This window comes from Taudactylus pleione, unplaced genomic scaffold (assembly GCF_031769625.1).
Source record: "Taudactylus pleione unplaced genomic scaffold, aTauple2 ptg000946l, whole genome shotgun sequence".
NCBI classification, from domain to species: Eukaryota; Metazoa; Chordata; class Amphibia; order Anura; family Myobatrachidae; genus Taudactylus; species Taudactylus pleione.
In genome coordinates, this window is record NW_028285347.1 from 2,055,356 (window position 1) to 2,065,026 (window position 9,671).

The following is a 9,671-nucleotide window of genomic DNA, read 5'->3' on the forward strand; positions in this document are numbered from 1 at the left end:
TTTTGGCATGAAGCCAGAATCTACAGCGCTCAGTGCGCTGACAGAGAGGGGGGGGGCCCAAACAGGGGCTGCACACTGGCCCCCTCCTCTGTTAAAATGCCCCTGATTCTACCTATCATTTTATAGAATGTACTTGATAAATGCAACCTCAAAGCTGATTAGTTGCAACAGGCAACTTCGCCACTCTTTTAACTGCTTCATACATCTACACCAGTGTTGCCACCTGAGACAACCATCAGCTCTCTCTTCTGATATCTCCATTTTAAAGTCTTAATAGTACGTTTGCCAGGCTATGGATCATCGCTGCTGTCTTTAAGATGGTACTAATATCGCATAAGCAATGGCCTCTGATGCACCTATTTGTGGAATATTTTTATTACTTTTTTTTCATAACACATAAAAAAATCTTTATAGGAAACAAAGCGTTTTTGCGAGATTCCGTTGCCGTGCGATAAATGTCCGCAAACTTAAGACTTCTTCCGGGTATGAATTCTCCTGTGCTTTTTTTTAGAAGAGTACAATTGATAAAACATTTTCTACACTCTGGACAGGAATACGGCTTCTCGCCAGTATGTATCATCCGATGTTCGGTCAGACTTGTGTTGCGGGTGAATGATTTCCCGCACTCAGAACACTGAAAAGTCTTCTCGCCGGTGTGAATCTTCTGCTGTCTGGTAAAATTAGAGTGGTACCTAAAACACTTATCACATTCCTTACATTGAAAAGGCGGCTCGTCTGTGTGTATCATCATGTGCTGGATTAGCTGGGCACTCCTATGAAAACATTTGTCACACTCAGAGCACGCGTATGGTTTCTCTCCTGTGTGGATTCTCCGATGCATAACAAGGTGCGCGATATATGTAAAACACTTCCCACACTCGGAACAGGACAATACTTGCTCTGTGTGAAATCTTTTATGTGCAACTAGATGTGAGTGATACCTAAAGCTCTTCTCACATTCCGAGCAAGAAAAGGGCTTCTCTCCTGTGTGGGTCCTGTAATGTGCGATAAGATTTGCTTTCTGTGCAAAACCTTTCCCGCATTCGTGATTCTGAAGGCCCGAGGTGCTACTAGTTTATTTGCCACATTCAGCACACCTGAAGACTTTCACCAGGGAGTGATGGCGCTTTACGTGTCTGTCACAAGAGAGTTTGGAAGCAAATCGTTTCCCACACTCAGCACAGGAAAATGAATTAATTTCAGAGCCAGCGTCTTTGGAAAGACTGGACTGTAGATTCAGGCATTTCCCACAGGCCGCTCTGCCAGTTTCGGATGCTGAATCGTCAAACTCTACTATAGAACTGTACTGATTTCCGCAATCAGGACAGGTCGACCTCAGAACCTTGTGAGTTCTCCGATGTCTAATCAGATCCGTGCTGCTGGGACAACACTTCTGACACATAGAGCAGCTATATAGTTTATCTGTATCCTGTGATACACCACGATCTACAGCTAAAGACTCAGGATCACAATTTATCTCTTTCTCCATGAGTGATACATTGTTTGCTTTGCTAAAACTACCCCTCACATCAATGTATCCGTCTATACGGCTGTCTATGTTCTGTTCCTGTTTCCGCCTGACGACAGGTTCTTCGGTCACGTAGCTCTTTAGTTTTTTCCTTATATTCTGAGGTTTACTAAAAATCCTCCATTGTTCAGTATTATCATCATAATGATCTGCAGTTCCGCCATCGAGCAAGGTATGAAATGTGTCACCGGTGTAAGCCGAGGGAGGTCCATCTGTTGGAAAGACGCAGTTATTATATACATAAGACAAACTTTCTTTATATATAGAGGCTTAAAAATGGCCTCTGTTCAATGAAAAAAAAAAAAAGTGTACATCTTTATATGTAACATGTTTAATCCACTAAACACGCAATTCTGCTTACACCTCCCCCGACTCGTCCTTAGACCACTAAAGCTGGCCACACATCTAAAGATTATCTGTCCAACCAGCCAAGTAGTCGATTGATTGGAATGAAAATCTGGTAACGTATGGGAGTAACTGATGATCAGCAAATTGCTCCTAAATGCCGGAAAACTGATGAAAATGGTCGTCAGACAAGTTTGTTAAATGTTTGATCTAAACAATTTGTTCAAACAACAGTTTTTGTCCATTTTCCAGCGTTTGGCATGAAAATCTGGTAAGGTATGAAAACAAATGACAATCAGCAATATGCTCCCAAACAATCAACTAGTTGGCCAGATAATCTTTAGCTGTGTGGCCAGCTTTAGCCTACATGAAAACAGCCAATCACAGCGCAGTTAAACCCACTCAGATGCAATTGAGATGCACACGACTGTATACCGCCTGCAGCTGCTCTGACACATATGCGGCGCTAAAAGTCACAAGATCTGTCCGCAAGATGGATACAGGTGCAACTCTGAATCAAGTTCTTTGTCACTAAGACGCTATTTATGTAGGACTAAAACCCACAATATTTAAAGTTGGATATTTTGAGAACTCCATCCAAATCGAAAAAAATTTACTTTTGGGAGGAGATCCTTAGGTTAGGAAAGTTAAAAGGGTAAAGTCTCCAAAAGTCGAGTGCTGCTCTGCCTTCTGCTGTCATCTTATGTAACAAGGTAGTTTACAGAGGAGCAGCACTGACAATACTGCTGCCCATTTGACCTGCCAGCATACCGTAGAACAGTGGTGACCCATTGTATCCTTCATGTAACCCTCTAGTTTGGGAAAATACCAAACCACGGTAAGGTAAGTGTTCTTAGGTTGACTGTGACTTCCAGGGTGGTTTTGCGCTATGCTCTTCCCGACATCTTGTCAAGATGAGCAAATTTGGGATAAAAAATTAAAATGTAGCTATTTTAGGACTGTCCGTCTAGAGCCCAAGAGTTTTATGTAGAACACTCCCATTCTGGGAGGCATTTTCTTCCTTTATGGATATGATCTGTGGTTAATTCCACAAAACTTATTGACCAAATTAAGCGGGTTGATCTAGAATACGCAGGTCCTCAGGTTAGAACTTCAGCCAACAGGCATAGATAGCATAAAGCTAGAACGATACATGGCGCCGGCTGTACACACTGCACAATCCGGTGCACGACTGTGCAATGTATTGTTAGCATTGCAGCATGGCGTCGTTCATTGCATCGGCCTATTCACGGTGTGATGAACGACTGCTGTGCATGCACAATCGGGTGTACACATGAAAAGATGCGCACGATATATTGTTTCGAACCCCGTCCTCTCACTCCCACATGCTGCGCACTGCTCTGGAACTCACTTCCTCACCCGTCTCCCATTTCCCACCAGTGACACTGAACCTGTGTGTCTTGTTAGGTACAGATTCATTCAATGCTGATTTGCTTCCTAACCCCCCCCATTCCACCAGCAAATTTCTATTCCTTTCTTTCACTAGCCATAATAGTTGTTTTGCCCGACCCCTCACATCCCCCATTAATTCCACCCTGCATTTGTTATATCGTTTTGTTGTAGTAATCCTATGTATTGATGTATAATAGTATTGTTAATCTCTGCACAGTGCCATATAAATAAAATATAATAACTCTATTTTAGCCGTCTTATTACAAGGGAACATATTAACACTTACTAAGACCATCCTATACATCTAGGAGGTGAAATTGCTATGACTTATTCTGTATCTCGTAAGAATCTACCCAGATTTCTACCCAGACTGCATTGTGCATAGTGTGGAAAAGGAGATTGTCTGAATGGCATTCGGTATGAAATCCCGGCTGCCGCATAGCCGGCAGTTCGATTCCCGGCAGCCCGACAAAAGAGCAGAGCCCGGCAGCGGAAGCCCGGAAGCGCTGGAAATCCCTTTTCATCCCTAAGGTAAGTAAAAACTAACCTAACCAACCCCCCTAACCCTAACCCTCCTTAGGGATGCCTAACCCTAACCTCCCCCCCCCCAAGTGCCTAACCCTAACCTCCCCCAACCCCCCAAGTGCCTAACCCTAACCTCCCCCCTCTAAGTGCCTAACCCTAACCCCCCCTTCCCTACTGCCTAAAGCTAAGTCCCCCGGGGGGGTGCCTAACCTAACCCTCCCTCCCCCTAGCCTAACCCTCCCGGGGGGGTGCTTCACCCTAAATCCCCCCCAGGTGCCCTAAACCTAACCCTTGCGGCGTCCGGCATCCATTCTAGATGTTAGACGCCTGTCATTTAACCCTAGCTGGGATTGAGGATTCGGGAAGCCGGAGGTCGGTATTGTGGCCGCCGGCTTCCTAAACGTATCCCGTCTGAATGATGTGCAGTACTTGAGTGAAAGGACTCTATCCATAGTAAACGCTCCTATAAATGACATGTATTTGTGTAACATCAGTAATTATTATGCTATTTTGCATACATTTGATGCACTATGTTGGTTTGCAGAAACCTTACATTTTGAGAGGATGCATTTTAATTTGGAATAAAAATTATGTTTTTTTTAATTGTTACATAATCATTTCTGTATATATTAACATTGACCACTGTCCCTTTTTTCATATGTGTAATATGAATATTATCTGCTCACAATTTGAGGTGTTGCATTCTTACATAGCAAGAAATATCCCATTTTGGGGCTGACTTTGAGGCCGCTTATCCCTACGGCCGCCGCACTGTACTTACTTTCATAGGCTAATGCGATAAGATGCAAATCTGTGCCGCGCAACCGTCATGATTAGTATGGGCACGAATACCAGCCCCACACTGGTTGCAAGAGAACCATCTGAAACCGGCATCCCTTCCCCGTACATGGCATTCCTGTAATAAACAGACACTCCGTCTGTTTTAATACTAGCCACCCAGAAATGCCTACTTCACGCACATGATCTATACTGCCTGCACCAACTTGCATCTTCGAAACATCTTTCAGGACATCATGTTTTGCGATTCAGATGCATGTGGAGTCTGCTCGAAATTGGGAGATGCCTCTGTTTTCACAGATGCATCAAACTCAGTCATCCCCTAGATGGGCATGTGTTAGTGTAGTGAAACGGAATTTCATCATGTGACAAATTTTGTTGTTGGCGGCTGACTAAGCCACTACCAAATTCACTTACCATGCGGCACAAGGAGTTGGTGGCTTCCCATTATGTCCTTGTAGAGATCCCTGTGTCCTTCTACATACTCCCACTCCTCCATGGAGAGATAAACAGTGACATCCTGACACCTTATAGGAACCTGATACACACAATGATACAGTCATTACCCAGACACATCCCCTGATGTTACTGTATAATGTCCCATTCCCTGCAGTCACCTCTCCAGTCATCACCCAGACACATCCCCCGGTGTTACTGTATAATTTCCCATTCCCAGCAGTCACCTCTCCAGTCATCACCCAGACACATCCCCCGGTGTTATTGTATAATGTCCCATTCGCAGCAGTCACCTCTCCAGTCATCACCCAGACACATCCCCTGGTGTTACTGTATAATGTCCCATTCCCAGCAGTCACCTCTCCAGTCAGCAGCCAGACACATCCCCTGGTGTTACTGTATAATGTCCCATTCCCAGCAGTCACCTCTCCAGTCAGCAGCCAGACACATCCCCTGGTGTTACTGTATAATGTCCCATTCCCAGCAGTCACCTCTCCAGTCATCACCCAGACACAGCCCCTGGTGTTACCGTACAATGTACCATTCCCAGCAGTCACCTCTCCAGTCATCACCCAGACACATCCCCTGGTGTTACTGTATAATGTCCCCATTCCCAGCAGTCACCTCTCCAGTCATCACCCAGACACATCCCCTGGTGTTACTGTATAATGTCCCATTCCCAGCAGTCACCTCTCCATTCATCACCCAGACACATCCCCCGGTGTTACTGTATAATGTCCCATTCCCAGCAGTCACTTCTCCAGTCATCACCCAGACACATCCCCCGGTGTTACTGTATAATGTCCCATTCCCAGCAGTCACCTCTCCAGTCATCACCCAGACACATCCCCCGGTGTTACTGTATAAAGTCCCATTCCCAGCAGTCACCTCTCCAGTCATCACCCAGACACAACCCCCGGTGTTACTGTATAATGTCCCATTCCCAGCAGTCACCTCTCCAGTCATCACCCAGACACATCCCCCGGTGTTACTGTATAATGTCCCATTCCCAGCAGTCACCTCTCCAGTCATCACCCAGACACATCCCCCGGTGTTACTGTATAATGTCCCATTCCCAGCAGTCACCTCTCCAGTCATCACCCAGACACATCCCCCGGTGTTACTGTATAATGTCCCATTCCCAGCAGTCACCTCTCCAGTCATCACACAGACACATCCCCCGGTGTTACTGTATAATGTCCCATTCCCAGCAGTCACCTCTCCAGTCAGCAGCCAGACACATCCCCCGGTGTTACTGTATAATGTCCCATTCCCAGCAGTCACCTCTCCAGTCAGCAGCCAGACACATCCCCTGGTTTTACTGTATAATGTCCCATTCCCAGCAGTCACCTCTCCAGTCATCACCCAGACACATCCCCCGGTGTTACTGTACAATGTACCATTCCCAGCAGTCACCTCTCCAGTCATCACCCAGACACATCCCCTGGTGTTACTGTATAATGTCCCATTCCCAGCAGTCACCTCTCCAGTCAGCAGCCAGACACATCCCCTGGTGTTACTGTATAATGTCCCATTCCCAGCAGTCACCTCTCCAGTCAGCAGCTGAATGATCTTGTTGGTGAGTTCCAGGATCTTCTGCTCACTGTCTCTCTCATGTATCGCGATAGGGATCCGGGTCCTGCTCCGTCCTCCTAACCAACTGAGGCGTTTAACAGAGTCTCCAAACCTCTTCAATAGGACACAGTCCTATATATTGAAAGGGCAACGTTTTCAAACGTGAGCTAAAATTTGCCATATACATTTTATTAAAAGCAGTAATCCCAGAGCAGCAGGAATCCTCAACACTAAACAGAAGCCTATAAATATTCACTCAAAATGGCAGCCAGGCTCGCGGTTTTAATGATGTGACCAGGAACAACTGGTCAATGCAAACAGCACTGAAATTGAATGGTGGAAACCTATACAAAATTACATAAAATAAGAAAGTAAAACAAATTGCAGAAAATGCGTTTCTGTTTATGGGCCCGATAGCATAAATATGTACGGTAAGTACACGTTCTGTATGCTCACACTAAGGATGGGTGCTTGATTCACTTTTGATGCAACTTCCTGGAAATGTACTGGGGGGGTCATTCAGACCCGTTCACGAGCAAAGGACGCTCGCAAACGGGTCGATGTTGCCCCACTGCGCATGCACACGACGGAGGGAGCTCCATCGTGCGCATGCGCGAGACCCGGATAGCGACGGGCTCTCCGGCGTTCCGGGTCTCGCACCAAAGGGGACGTGCTGTCGATGTTGATTGACAGCACGCCCCCTTTGGTGGGCGTGCCAGGGACGTGACTGCCAGACGGAGGCGTTCCCATGGGTGGTCACCCACAGCTATGCGAGCGGCCAGGACGCCGCTCCAAATTTAGCTGGGACGGCCCTGATTCAGAGCGAGCGCTCTGGTCAGAGCGTTCAGCTTTGAATCAGGCCCTAAGTGCATAAAAACAACAACCTGATATAACAACCAACCCATCTACCCTGTGAGTGCAATCTTGCTATGAAGCCACACCTGTTATCTGAAGCAGAGAGCCGATTGGTCACCTTCCCTGTCGCTCACATTGGGGTATTCTGTTCTGGACTGTCTCCTTGGATCACTATTTAAGAAGACTACATTGATGGGAGCACTCCGGCTGACACCTTTACAGATAATTAGCAGCCTGACCAAGACACACTGGCTTACTTTATGGAGATGAGGTTTCGGTTGATCTCGATACACGGCTCTGAACAACCGTTGTTCTTGAAGAGAACATTTATTATATCTGTAGGGTCTGGGGGGCACTGTAGTGCTCCACAGAAGTCCACCCCAAACTCAACAGGTGTTTTTCCTGGTTAGCCCAAGACCCTCGGCGAACAGTGTCCTGACAGGTCAGAAGTAGTGTTATTGGCTGGTTAATTGTTCTGTGACATTTCCTAATCACTCACCTCTCCGGTCAGCAGGCACATGAGCTTGATGGCATGTGTCAGGGCTCTCTCAGTCCTTTCATCCCGGCCACTGTCCATGGTACACTAGTCGGTCAGACAGTCGGTGAACATGCCGTGTAAGAGGGGCGTTACATTTCTGCCAGTAAGTTTCACCCTAATGTGACAAGTGAAAACATTAGCAAGTAGCAGACAGAGAGGAGCGTTTGTCTCAGCCACAATAAATCAGCCCATTTTGGGATAATATACATGAACCTAGACTTGGCCCGGGGAAACGTTACGAAATACCGACAGTCGGGATCCTGGCGGTCAGAATCCGAATGCGGGATCCCAACTGGGTTAACATACCGGCACTTGTTGGTGGGTATGCTAACCCTCCCCCTCTCCCTAACCCTCCCTCTTTGGTGCCTAACCTCTCCCCTAGTGCCTGAATCTAACCCTACCCTCTTAGTGTCTAACCCTCCCCCTAGTGCCTAACCCTTAAACCTACCCCTAACCTTCCCATCAAACCCATTACTTACCTTCAGGATGCCGGCACCGGGATTATGACCGGCATTGGTATTCTGAAGCCGGTAATGCATACCTTGGCCCGGGTTTTAAAATATAGGATTTTCCTCACAGCAGATATTCCAAAGCAAAAAAATAAAAACCACGCACACACCCAATCTGACAGGGGTCAATTAAATCACTTTTAGTTCTTCTTGATCCTTATAGTCTGATGATGCATAATAAATAAAGATAAATCCTGTGTGAGAATATTCAGACTTTTATGTCTCAGGATCTGAAACACTATAGAATAGGAATTTGTTCAATTACAGGTTGAGTCTCCCATATCCAAATATTCCGAAATACAGAATCATTTTGGCATGACGGAGATAATGAAACCTTTGATTTTTGATATTTCAATGTACACAAACTTTGTCTAAGGCACAAATTATTAAAAGTATTGTATAAAATGACCTGCAGGCTGTGTGTATAAGCTGTATATGAAACACAACTGAATTTCATGTATGTACACAAACTTTGCTTAAGCCACAAAATTATTGAAAATATTGTATAAAGTGACCTGCAGGCTGTGTGTATAAGCTGTATATAACACATACATGCATTCTGTATGTATATTTGGGCCCCATTCCCAATATCTCTCATTATGGTATGCAATTATTCCAAAATACGGAATATTCCGTTATCCAAAATATCCCTGGCCCCAAGCATTCTGGATATGGGAGACTCAACCTGTACATATAGAGATCTACAAGTGCCAGCATAACAAGCAGTTTACGGCTTTCTGGGACCAGTAGTGCTACAACTTAAAATGCTATTTGGAATTTACAATAATTACCCCAACACCCACTGCCCTGGGGGTGTTCAGGAACAGAGGCTATATTTTATTTACGAGACCAATTCCTCTGGTAAATTCAGCCTCGTTTTGGACAGGCAACATACGGCATTCCAGCTGCTGTGGAACTACACATCCCAGTATGCCCTGCTACACTTTTAGCATGCCCCAACAACAAAACAGTGGCATGGCATGCTGGGAAATGTGTTTTAAAAACCAGAACAGATATTTGCAGAGGTTGGGCACCCACAAAAGATGTGCCTATTTCATCTGAAGTTGTGGCCTACACAGCAAACGCCACATCGCCACTTTCTGCAGTAGCGGAGTGTCACCAAGCCGCG

General features: G+C 45.8%; 1 pseudogene across 1 annotated transcript; it reads right to left on the bottom strand.

Moving 5' to 3' along the window:
* Positions 1 to 467: 467 nt before the first annotated feature.
* On the bottom strand, positions 468 to 8,152 carry LOC148473253 (uncharacterized; annotated as a pseudogene). Its single transcript, XR_015872987.1, has 4 exons — positions 7,995 to 8,152; positions 6,614 to 6,772; positions 5,027 to 5,147; positions 468 to 1,740 (listed from the first exon to the last, which is right to left on the bottom strand). The product of XR_015872987.1 is annotated as an uncharacterized LOC148473253 (transcript).
* Positions 8,153 to 9,671: the final 1,519 nt, after the last annotated feature.